Here is a 12382-nt window from a genome sequence, read left to right as displayed (position 1 = left end):
TGAGGCAAGCCTTAAAAATTATGAATAAACTCTATTTATTTAGAACTCTGTGAATCATTTTTAAAAAGTAACTTTAGAGATAGAAATATACAAGATGACATTATCGATCCAAAAGATGGATAGAACGCAGTATCAGAGAAGATTTTCATCTATTTTATACCATCTCAGAAGTGCACTTAAACTGATGATTGGCAAAATGTGTATTTGCTCCCAAAGACATGGTCCCACAAACATCTGCTACAACGAAGGCATGTGCAGAGGCTAACATGTATCTTTAGACATGTAAACAATCATTTACAGAAGTTCATTACAAACCATCATTGAGTACAAACCTTTATTCCCTTCTGGACATATATATTTGATTTTTATAAATATTCCAATGTGATTTGAAGGTTACCCTCATGTCAAAGTCATTCAGATCATGAGGGGAATGAAAATGAGAAAATAGGATGCCATCATAAAACGATGGAACTACTCTCCCTGTGTGGCTCAGAAATTACTTCCAAACATATCTTGGGCAACACAATACCAAGAGAGTCAGCCAGTCTCTTAATATTATTTACTTAAAAGAAAGCTTTATTATGAATATATCAATGTGTTATTTAATAACCTTCACATTATAGTCACACAGTTTTTAACATATTGGCAATAAAAGGGGTATATTTATTAGTAAAAAATCCTCTTAATTTTATTTCTTGATTTATTTTGACTAGTTCTTCATGTAACATTTTTAAGTGGGTAAAAAAATTATTAATTATCCTGTTAGTAACTGGAAAATGTCTGAGAATTTAGGCATAATCTAGAATTAAGGAGATTACTCTTCACTTATTCTGAAAAATTTTTTATAAAACTAAAGAATATGAAGAATAGAAGACAGTGCCAACTAAACTGAGATTAGCTTTCACTCTTTGCAAAAAGGACGTTGTCCCCCTCTGTTTTGTATTCTTCTTTGTTTCCCTGGGAGAAAAAAAGAATAAGAAAAACACATTATCCAAAATGAGCTTGAGACAGAAAGAAAATAATAAAATCAAGTGATAGTTTACAAATAACAAAAGAGCCCAGCAAATGAAATATCTAATGAATGAGTAGGAGCTGAGAAAAAGAAAAAGAAAGTGAAGGAAGGACATATAAATTGAATCACAAGCAGGGCCTGAAAATGCTCCTAACAAAAATTAGCTAGCAGATAAAGAGAAAATGAGACTTGAAGACAAGAGAGATTTAAGTAAAGCAGGTTATTCCTTCACAGAGTAACACCTGGGTTAGAGAGATGAGGTCGTTAATATAGCTTATTCACTCAAACATCAAGAGGAATCAACCCAATGTTGTCCTTCAGTGAAAGTACAAACCCAGTATTCACACAGTTGGCTATGTGTCTCACAATAAAGTCAACATGTGGAAAGAGCTTGGGATTGAGAAATAGGAGACCTCAAATCTAATCCCAGACCTGTCACAACCCACCAATGTCCTTTAGGAAGTCACCAGATCTTAGCTTCATCATCTATAAAATAGGAAACTCAGACTATCTAGTTTCTAAGACCCCTTCTGGTGCTAGTGCTTAATAACTCATACAATGTCTTCCATTAAATGTCTGGTATTTGTCCCCAAAATGGTAGAAAGATTAATTAATCAACTTCAGACCTCTTGATCAGTCTTTTTGATGTCTCTCTTCACTTTTATTCCTAGAGAGCAGTCTTTAAAAGTTTTTCAAACAAATGTTCATTACTTTCTTAACTTGTCCATCTTTCAAGTTTCATGATTTATGAAATCTCATCAGCCTAGAAATACCCATAATGAAAATGAAATGATTGTCCCTTGTGGCTCCCTAAGATAACACCATGAACTGTACAGAATTGTCACTTACTGAAACATTATCTGTGAAATCCCAGAGTCTTCTACATGTGAATGTTTGTTTTTTGTTTTTTTTTTTAATTTCATTAAGTGTTGGTACTGGGTTAATTTCTCCAATCTAATCTAATGATTACTTAAAAGTATTATTAAATAATCTTTTAAAAAGTCATTTTCTTTAGTACATTTAAAATATGCTGCATTTTATAGCATAAAACTGAGTTTTTAAAAATTCAGTTATATAACTTTTCTATTTTATCAGTTACTTTCTAAAAAAATTACACTTTCTATCCACATACATCACCAAAATTGCTTATACCTGTCACTTGAAACAATTTAATTTTAAAAAATGATTTATTTATGGGACTAAAACTCAAATGGACATTTGAGAATACAGCAATAGAGCACAGAGGGTCTGGAAATTGATTTGTCACTAATTAGTTACATGATAATTTGATAAAATTATTTCAATTAAAGTATTAAAGCAAACCTAAGCATCCACAGAAGAAAATCTGCCACTTGCCATACACACTAATCATCACCCATAGTTTATTCAGTAAAGGAGGTATAGTATGTGTGTATTACATAATGTGTTTTATACAGAATATATAGAAAAATTAGAATAGTTGAAAGCAGCTCAATGTTTGTACTGAGGACTCTAAATCTGTGACTGTTTTAGAAAATATCAGAACTTAGAAAATGAAGTATCTCTTATCTGGGAAATTCACCTATTACCACCCCGTATTCCAATGCTACCCTGCCCCGTAACTGTCACCCAAGCTAACCAGATTTAAAAAATCTTTTGAAATACTTCTTTACATTTCAAGAAGCTTCTTACTTTTGATAATTGTGGTTTGGTCTTAAGAAAGCTATTGACTTTTAAGTCCTAGTAAGAAATTCAATCTGTAGGAAATTGTTCTAAGAACATAATCATAAATGGCTGCAAATAGTAACACATAATGGAAATGCTAACACATAAAAATTGTAAATAGCCTACATATCAAAAAGGAGTTTACTTAGATATACATATACATATAAACTACATTCATACCATGTAACACTATGTAAAATTTTTTGTCACAAGTGTTTAGTAAAGATTCTTCCAAATTAAAAAATGCCCAGAAAATAATATTTAAGGGGATAAGCAAGTTGCAAGAATATAAATAGTATTATTCCTTTGTTGTTGTTTTTATCTGCATGTAAAGTGAATGCACGGCAAATGTTAACAGAGGCCATCCTATCCTATTGTGGTTATCCTATTGTATCTTATCTGCTTGACTAGTCCTCTTCAATAGACCTCATCATATTATTCAATTGGCTTCTCTTTTCTCTGAGATAGGTCACGCAGCTCACACATATCTGGCTACAACAAAAGCACACTTTTCTACTTTAGTTTCAATCTTTTTTACCTTCTTTTAGGAAATCAAAGTCAACTTCAAATAGTTTGAAGAAATTGAGGTCACATACCTCTCATTTGATCAGTCCTCTTCTTCTCAAACTGTTCATTGATTTTAAATATTTAAAACCTCAAGTACTAACTTCATAAGATCAAACTTAACATAAGGGCAGCCATTTCAGGCCCAGTGCCAACCAATTTGGGGGAGATCATAACATAGGTCAGAAACGGGCAAGACAGAACACTTCAATGTATCAACAATCACAGGATTCATAACATTTAGAGCCAACTATATAGCTTGTCTTTCTTCCTACCAATATTTCTTCTGAACAGGGGAAGTTGAAACATACCTAATGTCTTGAAAAGGGGGAACTGCATTAATGAGTAACATAATATAACTTTTAGGTGTGATGTTACGTGGAAAGGGGAATGTTGTTTGTATTGGTACCCACAACATAAGTATGGGAGGAATTTAATTTCCTTTTTTTTTTCTTTTTTTTTTGATCAGCGGCATCTATTCATTGGACAATTGCAGGTTCTTTCCCAAGAGGTGTTTGTACATTCTAGCCAGATAGGGGAAGAATGCACAATGAAAGAAACAGATATATTGGATGGCAATGACTATAAACGGTGTTTTTCCGTGTTGGTTAAAGAAAAAAAAAAACTTTATAATCAATATCTCACTTCTAAGTAAGAGTGAGATACTAAACTTGATAATTGTGAATCTGCATTCATATCTCTCTTCTTAACTTGATCCACAGTGTAGGGGTGGCCATCCCCAGGCAGCCACCCTTAGAGTCAAAACAGGGGTCAGGGAGTAACAAGTCCTAACAAGAGGAGGAATAAGAACGTGGCTTCAGGGCACTGGCTGCTCAATAGAAGCAGATGATGTGCCGGAAGATCCAGCTGCTCTTCTTGAACTTCAGCAGCTCTTCCATCTCATTCTCCAGTCCTGGTGTGCTGAATGCACTGGCAGAGCTCACAGGTAAGGGATGCCTCCAGGGGGGCCTCTTCTTGGTTGTCCTGGGTGACCACGTTGGTCATGTGCACTGGCGGGCAGATCTCCTGCTCATTGGAATTCAGGTCTTCAGTCACCTGTTCGTACACTGTCTCTTTGCAGGTGAGGATCAAGTTGAATAGGTGTTTGCAGTTCTGGAACCCTTCTGGCTGGGGCTTGATTTGCTTATTTCTGTCCAAAATGTGTAAAATGCCATTGTGTGGGTAAGAGTTCTTTGTCTTTCCTTAGGAGACCATTGTACATCTGATCATATGTGGTTTTGAAATCATAAACATCAGACTTGTTGGGCACTGGCCCCGGAAGCCTCACGTGAATCCCTGTTCCAAAGGACCAGACTCAATCTCAATTTGCTAAAAATGTTGTGCACCTCCAAACTCCGGTTCTAGTTGCTTGAGCAGACCACTGCCACTGCCAGCAGCGACCACTGCATGAGAGCAGCTTCATGGTCCCTACTCTGTGGTTCCAGACAGGAATTTAATTTTTCTAAGTCGAAGTTTTCTCATCTCTTCGATGAAAATAATACCACCAGCTTCACAGGGTTATGGTAAGCTATAAATGAGCTAATGATTTTACATAAAAAGCATAGAGAAAAACAAGCACTCGGAAATGGTAGGTAATGCATGCAGTACTTGGAATGATAATGTCGAAGGAATGATAGCAATCCTCTATTGTTTATTGTGGAGCTGGCAGTGACAGTTAATGGAGGTGGTGGTGGAGGTTACAGGTACAGCAGCGGAAAGAGCCTAGTGGGAGCATGCTTGGCAGTAATCGTACACTGATTATGCTGACATTCCTGAAATCCGAGGAGGACCTCATCGGTTAGGCCCTATATCAGGAATCAGCAAACTACATCCCATCTTCTGGCTTTGTATGTCCTGAGAGCTAAGAATGCTTAAAAATATATTTTAATGATTACATTTTAAATGGTTATATAAGGGTCTATAATATCTTTAACTTTGACTCCTGAGCCACAAAGCATATCTATTAGCTGGTCCTTTAGAGAAAAAGTTTGGTGACCTCTGCCCTGGATTGTTGATTACTGCAAGACTTCCAGGATATCCCTTACTCTTTGTCCAAATATCCCCCCATTCTGACCCAATTTAACTACCCCTTTCAAGTAACCATATGCTGAGCAAAATCCCCTAAATTCTCAAAATTGTCTCTTTTCTCACCTTCTAAAGATATAATTTCTCTCTTTTCTCTCCCACACATCTAGTAACTTTAAGCCTAGAACAGGAAATACTAACTTCTCTGCCCTTAATAACACATCAAGTCTCTTCTCTGGAAATTTCAAGTTTCTTTGAAGTTCATACTATGAAATTAAGCATGTTAATTAAGATGGCCTTAATTATGGTTTACTAACAATCAATCCAGTATTTTACTGGCTTGAAACAACAAAGGTTTATTTCTCATTCATCTAATATATCTATCTCTGGTCAGTGGAAATTTTTATTCTATGTCACCATCTTTTGGAGGTCACATGGATAGAACCTACATCTAGTTATTTGTCATTGCAGAGAAAAAGAGACATGGAGACTCATACTGGCTCTTGAAGATGGCCTTCCAGAGGTGACATCTTATGCTCACAGTGGACCAAAGTGATTTGTATGAACACAATGTCTTTGGGGCATTTCTACTAAACAGCTTGTAAGAGGAGAACAGAAAATATTTCTCAACTTCACTCCCACTTCTCATTCTCCACCACCACTGTCCTTCCATATTTCAGTCATCTGCAAATCTCAGAACCATTGTTCTTAATTCCTTAAAATTTTAGAATATGGTTCATCTCTCTCTCCAACCCCTCTCTCCCTGATATTTCTTGTTTCAATGTTCAGTGATGTTAATTTCTACATAGATTATCTTTCCAGTATCTGTCACTCAGCTAGTTGTCTTTGTCATCATTCCAGCTCAGTCATCAGCCATTATGGAACAAACTGGACCTTGAAATAACTGTAACTGCAATCCCACCATAATCTCAAGCATGTCATGTTCCTATTAATACCTCCAATCTTTCTATATTAGCTCCTTTCATCTTCCAACCCTAACATTCTCTCAATCCACTGCACTCTCCAATCCTTCCCAAAATTTCACCATTGATCACTCACCCCTTTATGTCTTTATTTCTGTTGTTCTTATATTTCATCATCCATCATTACAATCACTCCCTTGCTTACTCTGTTTGCTCTTTTGTTCCTCTCACCCTCCTTCTTACTCACTTAAAAAAATGTAACCCAGGTTAAATCTGATCTTCACCTACTTTATGCCTGCACCCAAATACCTAAATGGCCTTAGAGAAACACATAATAGTGCTAAGTAATCTCAGCTTAAATTCCTGACCATGAATTTTAAGTGGATCTTTAGAACTTACCAGAGATACAAAAATATTGCGCTAATCAATTTAGTCTGCTGTTCTCTCGTAGGTCCTTATTATTCAATGTGTGGTCCAAGGGCCAGCAGAATAGGCATTGCCTGGGATCCTATTGTTATAAATGCAGAATCAGAAATGGCACCCTGACTCAGTGTCAGAATTTGCATTTTAATACAATACTCAGGTGATTCATATGTACATTAAAATTCAAGAGTTTCTACCCTAGATAATGGTCTCCTATGGGCTGCAGATGCTGTCTCCTTTGACAATTCCTGTTTGCCTGCCTAACTTCTAACATTTGGAAGCCTTAGGCTCCGTCTTCAGACATGTTCTCTATCTGCACTCAACCATCCAGTCTCTTCCCTTTAAATATTTTGTAGAACTGCAGTGCCAAACATAAATTTCCAATTATATCATCTTTCATACACTTCAGATATTTGTATCCAGTTGTTCTCTACTGTATACTGTATATCCCCACTAGAGTGTCTAATGGCTACTTTAAATTAAACATTTCCAAAACAAAATCCTTCATTCTCTGTCCATCCCTCCCAAACTATCAATCTGTTTCTCCTATGGTATTCTCTGTTTTATTAAGGCAACTTCATTATTCCAGTTAATCAGACCAAAATCTTGGCATGACCCTGATTCCTCTCTTGTTCCTGACATTCAGTCCATCAAAAAATCTAATTAGCTCTATTTTCAACTACATCCAGAATCTATGTCTTACTTCCTCTCTTGCTACCATCCTTGTTAAAATCATCATTATCCTCAAATGAATCATATTGCAAGCTTCCTAACTGGTCTTCTTTTTTCCACTTTTCCTCTCTCTATAGCCTATTTATTCACTATGTTGAATAATTCTTAAACCAGTTAGATAATGTAAATACTCTGCTCAGAATTTTCCAATGGTTTTCCACTCTCATTAACAGGAAAATGAAAATTTTAAAGGCCTTTAAGGTCCTATATATTCTGACTTCACCTTAATTTTCTGATTTTTCTCCATTGCTCAGTTCTTTCCAGTTATGTTGACCTCTTTGTACACCTTTCACACTCCAAACACACTGTCAACCCAAGGACTTTTCTATCTTGCTCTTATCTCTGCCAGAAATGTTCTTCCTCTGGGGAGCTGTATAGCCAGCTTCTTTATTTCCTAATAGTCTCTTAGTAAAGGCTTTCTCTCCCATCACAAAAACATGGTATCCAGACTCCATCACTTTCTATTCTCTATTTTCTATGCCGTACATTATGGTCACATAATACTTACTACCTGAGATAATTTATGTGTGCATGAATATGTGTGCATGTGTATGTGCGCAAGTGTATTATTGTGTTTAGCACACTAGACACTTAATAAAAACTAGTTTTATAAAATGATGAATAAATTATTGGGCTAATCATGGGATTCTTGGGGAAATTTCAATAAAACTTTTAAATAAAATAACATAAAACTTTATTTCCCATTTTAAATGTAATAAGTTATTATTTTATAAATGTTAGAAAATTCAGAGGAAGATCTATTAAGGAAAATGACATACACTAAAACTATCAATTAAAGAAAGTAATTACCAGTATTTTCATGTTTCATTCTCCCCCATTTAATTGTAAACACATTTCTGTGTATATACATGAAATTGAAATTTTTTAGTATATTATTCTTTTCCGTTTGCTTATTTAAAAAATTTTTAAATCATGTTTATTCTATTACAGTTGTCTCAATTTTTACTCCTTTGCCCCCCTCCACCCATCAGACCCCCACCCCCCACTCCTACAGTCAATACCCACTCTATTGTCCATGTCCATGGGTCATTCATACATGTTTTGTCTAGTCCTTTCCCCTTCTTTCTACCATTGTCCTCTTTCCCCATCCTCTCTGGTCACTTTCAGTCTGCTCCATGTTTCCATGCCTGTGGTTTATTTTGTTCATTAGTTTATTTTGTTAGATAGATTCCACTTATAGGTGAAATCATATGGTATTTGTCTTTCACCAACTGGCTTATTTCACTTAGCATAATATTCTCCAGTTCCGTCCATGTTGTCGCAAAAGGTAGGATTTCCTTCTTTCTCACTTTATTTTCTTCTTTCTTTTCTTTTTTCTTTCTTTCTTCCTTTTTTTCTCTTTCTCTCTTTCATCATTATTTTTTAAATGCAGATTGCTTTTATTTTTTTTAAATGTCAAAGTCAATTATAAAATATTAAAAAATTTAAAACCATTATAAAGTCTCAGAAATTAAACCAACATGACACCAGCACAGAAATAATCAAATAGATCAATGAAATATAATGAGCATTCTAGAAACGAATGTATATATCTAACAATGTAATATATGATTAAATTTATATTACAAATCAATGGGTAAAATAAGTCATTCAACAAACAAGGTGCATGGACCAGTATTACTTGAAATAAAACAAATATAGAGCCTTATTTCACACATTATATAAGAAATATCCAGGTGAGTTAAAAATCAGTATGTAGAATCTAAGGAGTGTTAGGAGAAAATGCAAACTAAAATTTTTCAAACCCTGAAATAAAATATTCAAACCCAGAAGTTATAAAGTAAAATATTGACAATATGACTACATTAAACATTTAAGTCTATATAGTAATATACATAAAAAAAGTTAAAGGACAAGTATATGAATGGGAAAATATTTGCCACACATCTAAAAAAGGGTTAATAGTTGTTTTGGTTTTTTTTTTAGGGAAAAAATTCCAGGAACATTTAATTGATAAATGGGTAGGGAATACCAAAAAAAAAAAAAAAAAAAAAATCATTTAAAGCTTTTTAAAAATGATAGAAATAGGCAAGAAATATAGAAAAACCAGTTTAGTTTCAACAAATAGTAAAGGAACAATTAAAATACATCATTGTCACAATCAGTTTAATATATATTAAAAAATATTGGTAATATCAAATATTGGCCACTGTGAAAGGAACTGGATATTCATGGACTCTCTTTCTTCATCTTAAAGCAGTCTCTTCAGCATATTCTGTAGTGCTGGTTTGGTGGAGGTGTATTCTCTTAGCCTTCTTTTGTCTCGGAAACTCCTTATTTCACCTTCCATTTTAACCGAGAGCCTTGCCAGGTAGAGTAGTCTTGGTTGCAGGCCTTGCCTTCTCATGACTTGGAATATTTCTTGCCACTCTCTTCTGGCTTGCAGTGTTTCAGTTGAGAAGTCAATTGCTAGCCAGGTCAGGGCTACCTTATATGTTACTATCTCTTTCTCCCTTGCTGCCTTTAGGATTCTCTGTTCGTCTTTGATATTTGCCATTTTAATGATGATGTGTCTTGGAGTGGGCCTCACTGGGTTCCTCTTAACTGGACCCTCTATGCTTCCTGGACTTGTGTGGCTTTTTCTCTCCTCCAATTAGGGAAGTTTTCCATCACAACTTTTTCAAACAGATTCTCTATCTCTTCCTCATCTTCTTCTCCTTCGGGTATCCCTATTATACAAATATTATTACATTTCAGGTTGTCCTGACTTTCCCTAAATGCGTCTTCATTTTTTTTTTTTTTTTTTTTTTTTTAGTCTTTTTTCATTTTCTTGCTCCTTCTGGGAGTTTTTTTCTACCTTGTCCTCCAGCTTGCTGATTCGATCCTCTGCTTCATCCAGCCTGCTTTTGGTTCCTTCTACTGTGTTCTTCAATTCAGAAATGGTATTCTTCATTTCCTCTTGTCTCTTATTGATAGTTTCTATGTCCTTTTTCATGCTGACATAGTTTGCAGTAATTTACCTGTAGTTTCCCTGTAGTTTTTGGTAATTCTCTCTGAGCTCACTGAGCTCATTGTGCTTCCTTAGAACCACTGTTTGGAACTCAATATCTGATAGTTTACTTGCCTCTATTTCATTTAGTTCTATTTGTGGGGCTTCCTCCTTTCCTTTTGAACAGGGTGTATTTCTGTGTCTTCACATTATTTGTGAAACTCTTCTGTTTTGTTTCTGCTTCTTCGATTGATCTGTCTTGATCTCATTACTTTGTGGTGTGAACTTCTATCGTTCTATGGTAGGAGACAACTATTTTTTTTTTTTCTGGATCTGCCTCTGATGATGTCAGATGTTGTCCCTGTCTGACCTTAGGCAGTCTGTTGGAGACTTCCAGGAATCTACTGCCTGTATCTGTCTCCTTTAGCTGTTAATCTAGCCACTGTGTGTTCAGCAGATGGGCTTAGACAGCTCAGGACAGGGCAGAGTTCCTCCTGGGGGCAAGGTTATTGGGTCCTTTCAGGCTGCTGCCACTCAGGGGAGTGGTCTCTGTCTGAGCAAGATGGCTCTTGCCATATAGGGGAGGTCAGCACTGGGATCTCTCCACTCACTCTGCGTTCTCCCCCCAAAGCCTCCATCCCCAGTCTCTCCTCACGAGTCTCCAGACCACTCTGCACCCGCTTTAGCCAGGGATCTACTCTCTGTGGCTGCCACTGTGCACTCAGCAGGCAGCTTAGACAGTACCAGGCATAGTGGAACCCCACTTGGGCACCGGGCTATTGGGTCCTCTGATGCTGCTGCAGCTCAGGGGGCGTGGTCTCTACCTAGGCAAGATGGCTGCTGCCGCATGGGGGATGAGTCAGCACCAAGATCCTGCCAGCTACTCTTCAGTTCTCTCCCCAAAACTTCCTTCCTCAGTCTCTCCTCGGGTGTCTCTAGCCCACTCTGCACCTGCCTTTGCTGGAGACTAGAATAAGTGGCTGCAAATAAAAATTTATGTGTTGGCCCTTTAAACAGCTCTTTGAGTCTCCAGCTACCTGTCTCTGGCAGAAAGCAACACTGCTGCTTTTCACAGCTGGCTGTTTTCTGTAATTTTTGGGCTCTGGTGCTGTAGGCTGGAGATCACTGCTTTTGGGTTAGACCTCACTCTTCTCAGGGGGATTCAACAGGCCCTTTCAATGTCCTTCTGGTGCTGCCACCCATGGGAGCCCCGCTTGTCTTCTTGAGTCTCTACTGCCCTCTTTACCAGTTCAATTGCTCTAAAGCCGATTCTTCCATCTCTGAGGTCATAAGGCTCCTCTCTCGCTCTTGTTTAGTTGTTTGTTCCAGGTGATTTCTCCACAATTTAGTTGTAATTCCAAGTTGGTCCTGGGAGGAGGTCAGTGTGACTTTCACTCACTCCTCCACCATCTTGATTCTCCCCTATGTATAATATTCTATCCTGCCTTTCCATCTCACATTATATCATAAGAATTTTATATAAAAATTATTTAATGGTCATATAATGATTTTTCTTATAAGCACCATAATTTACTTAGTGATCTATTACTGTCATACATTCAAGCTAGCCATTTCTAAATTTTTGGTATTTTTAAAAATTTTAAGGAACTTTCTGGTACATAAGTATTTCCTACTCTCTAGTTATTTGAGATGAAACACAATTGGTTGAATTACTGAATCAAAGGGAATATCAAAGAATTTTTTTGAAAGAATTTTTTGTATATATTAAATTAACCTTCATAAAACTTACACTAACATTCCTATAAGAAGAATGAGAATTTATACCTCATTATACTTTTGATGGTCCATAATCCTTTGTTCATATTTTAAAAATTGCCAATAATATCAATGAAAAAATACTACCTCATTATTGTTTTAATGAGAATATTTTTATTAGTAGTGACATTGATTAGTGTCTGCATAGTTTGAAGCCAATGCTTAAGTCCATGTTCTACCTAACACTTCTGTCAGTCAAAGCGTGGGTCCCGGAAACATGAATTCCATCTCTGCAGTAAGAAGGTAATCACTTCAATTTTATTCATTATAAGT

The 12382-nt window shown here is 36.2% G+C and overlaps 1 pseudogene; it reads right to left on the bottom strand.

Moving 5' to 3' along the window:
• Positions 1-4113: 4113 nt before the first annotated feature.
• On the bottom strand, positions 4114-4716 carry LOC129071625 (RNA polymerase II subunit A C-terminal domain phosphatase SSU72-like; annotated as a pseudogene).
• Positions 4717-12382: the final 7666 nt, after the last annotated feature.

Source organism: Pteronotus mesoamericanus, unplaced genomic scaffold, assembly GCF_021234165.1.
Source record: "Pteronotus mesoamericanus isolate MK-2021 breed Mesoamerican mustached bat unplaced genomic scaffold, CSHL_Meso_final contig_27, whole genome shotgun sequence".
Taxonomy (NCBI): Eukaryota; Metazoa; Chordata; class Mammalia; order Chiroptera; family Mormoopidae; genus Pteronotus; species Pteronotus mesoamericanus.
The sequence above is the reverse complement of the archived record's forward strand: the minus strand, read 5'-3'. Positions and strand labels throughout refer to the sequence as shown.